We start from the raw sequence: 4,018 nt of genomic DNA, 5'->3' as shown, positions 1-4,018 counted from the left end.
TTCCACTTCACTCTCAGACCAGCTGGTAATATTGGTCACATTACTTCCTGACTCTGGACGTCAGTTTCCCCATGTGTAAAAGGCAGTGCTAATGGCTGCTTTGCATTCTGGGGTGTTGGGGTGGTCAAAGGAGCCACGAGTACCACCACCCACCCCACTGTTCCTGTTGCTTCTCTGAGCAATCCTTCATGTCCTAAGCCAGCCAGTATTCTGAAGGCAATACCTCATTTGATAAAGGGTGGGGAGAAGTCAACAATACTAGGGGTCTGCAGTTCCTAACATCTGCCTCATTTTCCCTTCTGAGTGGCTGTGAAGTCACAGCCTCACCATGAAACAAACGTCACACCTCAGAGCCTATGGAGCAAGCGAAGCTGCGGGCTACAAGAGCAGAGATGGAGTGGGGCGGCCTTGTGCCTCGAGGATGTGCTGTATCATCCCTCACAAATGGGTGGGTCACCAAGAGGGCCCCTAAACACCATTTCCCCTCCACTCCTCAAGAGGAATGAATCCTATTAAGGGAGGTTCCACACTCTGGAGAAAGGGCCCTGACTGGATGATAGAGCTAGATTTGGAGCCATGGGTCTCCACTCACAGACCCAGTGTCCTTAGACTTCGACCTCTCTGACCATCTCATGAGAGTATAGTAGACACAGAGCTGTCTCTGGACCCTCAGTGCAGGCCCTGGCAGCCTCTCTTTCTCTTTGACTCAGAGGCTAAGCTAGCCCTAAGCTATCCCTGTTCCTTGAGACCTCACTCAGAAGAGTTCTCTTTGGAAATGTCTCTGGCCTGACATGGTCCAGGATTCAGGTAGTTTCTCCCCTGGGACTGGGGCTCATGTGTCTCTCTTGCTGTCCATCAGTGTCACTCTCTTCTTCTGCCTCTGGTGGGAGAGGCCTTGTGTCTCACTAGAGGGGGAAGTTCTAAGACCTGTCCTTTGAGCAAAACCAGAACTGACCTGCTTAAAGCTGACTGTGGTTCAAGACATGTCACCCTAGCCAGCTTGGGTAAACACAGCCGCAGTGTGGTCCAGCATGTCTCCTGGAGCCGAGGCCTCCGCTAACAATAAAGGACCAAACTACCAGCGTCATCTGTGTAAATATCTTCCCTGGGGGCCTGTGCAAAGGCGGAGGAACAGAAGTGGCTCTGGGTCTCCAGGTCAAATGGAACCCATTTTTGTAACTGCTAACCACAGGATGTTCCCAGCATCTAATGAGGGAAAGTAGAACGACAAATTACAATACTCCTTTTATGGAAATTTCATCTAATAAGGTTCACAGTGTTTACACCCACACTTGCCTACGCATTTATGGAGAGATTTTTGCTTAGAATAGAAACCAGTAAAATCCTAGCTTATTAATAAGTTATGGAGTACAAATAAGTTTCTCTGTTTCCACAGTTTGCAGAAACTATTGCATAGTGGTTTTTCTTCAGACGGGGTGGGCGTGTTTGGGATGGGGAATCCTGGTGCGGCGCTGTAGGATAAGCACTCAACCACAAGATTGTTTTGAACTTCAAGGTCAGCAGTTCAAACTCACCAGCTGCTCCTTGGAAACCCTATACAGGGTCGCTATGAGTCAGAACTGACTCAGTGGCACTTAACGACAAAAACCTGGTACAATGGCACCCCTGGGTAGCACAAATGATGACACAGTACAGAGGTTGGCAGTTCAAGTACACCCAAAGGAGGATATGTCTGGGTATCTATCTCCAAAACAGCAACCATTGGAAACCACATGAAACACAGCTCTACTCTGGCACACTTGGGTGACCGTGGATTGGAGCCAGGTCAATGGCAACTGTTTTGTTTGTTCTTTTTTTTTTTTTTTTAACCTGCATATGTTAAATAATTTTAGGGGCGCCTTCTACCAGTTAGTCAGAGTAGGAGACACCAAAATAGATGGAGGGCAGGCTGAAGACTACAAGACATCATGAGCAAAGAAAAAGCCCAAAGACTACACTAAAAAACTTGAATTCTTTCTGCTCTACCACATTGACTAGAAGATGAACTTTCTTATCTTCAAGCCTGAAGTCAGCCAGCCATGTTCTGGTAAGTCGCTGTTATGTGGTGTCCATCCACTGCTTCAGCATCTATTAGTTTGAGAGGCGACACTCCATTGTGCCCACCCCATAGCCAGTTCCATACTGTATAACTTTCAAGTAGGAATCAGATCAAAGGTTTACAAATAGAGGTTGAGCTATTACAGGACTGAGCAAGGCTGGTGTCCATGAGAGATGGGAATGTGGGGGACAGTGGTTCCGTGTGGGTGTCCGCTAAATTGTGGCCTGATGAGTCATTTTGTACATGAGAACCTTTCATGATGTCACACTGCTGAGATTTCTGTGTTTCATTACTTACTACTGCCTAACTCTATGGAGTCCTGGTGTGGCGCTGTGGGCTAATGCATTGGACTGCAAAGTCAGTTTGAACCATAAGGTCAGTGGTTCAACCTTACCAGTTGCTCCTTGGAAACCCTACACAGGGTTTCTATGGGTCAGAACCGACTTAACAACCCTATGGAGCACAGCCCTACTCTGACACATGTAGGGTTGCCATGAGTTGGGGTCCACTCAATGGCAACTAACAACAGCATGGTACTAATACAGCCCTAGGGCACAGGTGGTGGCAGCCAGGACTCAAGGTCTGAGCATTTAGCTAGGACAGCCACCTTAGGAGCTTTCTGGGCAGTGAGCATGACTGTCACTATTATCACACTCATAGGTTACTGACTGAATCTGACACTCTGGAATCACTCTTTGGTGACCTCAATGCTGTCCCCATTAAGTGTGCTGGATAAACTGTGCTGTATTTTCTCTTGGACTATTCTTTTACTTCTCCATGTTTAATCTATTGTTCTCATTTTAAAAGCTGTCAACTACAGACATTGATTAGACTAACAGCCAAGAGCTCTTCTGGCTTTGCCCCTGGGAGAAAGTGTATCCCTTGAGGGCTGTTGGGAATGACTTTGGAGGATACTGTTTGTTGATTGTATCACTCTGCATCCTAGTTGTTCCCCTTCTGCATGCTCTGTCCTGCTACCTCCATTTATCCTCGAATGGGTTCAATCCTAACACCCAGGAGCTGGTCCTCTAGCTAAAGAGCTGCTTTTCAATAAGTGATTACAATGAAACTCGAGTAAGTATTGTTAAGTGTCATCAAATCGGTTCCAAGTCCTACTTACCCTATATTGGCTTTCTGAGGAACAGCTGGTGGATTTCAGCCGCTGGACCACTGGTCTTGCAGTTCACAGTCCAGTGCTTATCCTGCAGCGCCATACCATAAGTCCAAGTATTCAGTATTCCCAAATTGAATCCCCACAGGGGCCAACAGAATGATGGAGCTGAGTGACATCATCAGGGGCATTTGTGTGCCTTACAGGTGAATTGCTAATTACCTCTAGCTGATAGTTAACCAGTGAGAATGAGGCAGATTGCCAGCCGTGGCATTTTTCATTAGGAACTGGAAATGCAGAACTGTATGGAGACCTCTGTTTGTATTGGTAAGTGCCGTCAAGTCTGTTCCAACTCACAGGCTTCCCAGCAGCTGCTGGGTTTGAACCGCCAACCTTGTGGTTCGAAGTCCAGTGCCACACCAGGAGTCAGTTTATAAATACTGTCACTTAATCGAAACAAAAGACAAAAACCACAGCAGCATGCAAAACCAATAGGACAAAACTACAGGTCATAGGTGTGCGACAAGGTTGTGTTCTTTCACCATACTTATTCAACCTGTATGCTGAGCAAACAATCGGAAAAGCTGGGTTCAATGAAGGAAAACGTGGCATCAGGATTGGAGGAAGACTCATTAACAACCTGCGATATGCAGATGATACAACTTTGCTTACTGATGAAGATCAAAGAGCACAGCCTTTAGTATGGAGTGCATCTCAATTTCAAGAAAACAAAAATCCTCAGAATTGGACGAATAAACAACATTCTTATCAGTGGAGAAAAAATTGAAATTGTCAAGGACGTCATTCTTGGATCAACTATCAACACTCACGGAAGCAGCAGTCAAGAA

This window comes from Chrysochloris asiatica, unplaced genomic scaffold (assembly GCF_000296735.1).
Source record: "Chrysochloris asiatica unplaced genomic scaffold, ChrAsi1.0 scaffold00071, whole genome shotgun sequence".
NCBI lineage: Eukaryota > Metazoa > Chordata > Mammalia > Afrosoricida > Chrysochloridae > Chrysochloris > Chrysochloris asiatica.
Note: the sequence above shows the minus strand (reverse complement) of the source record.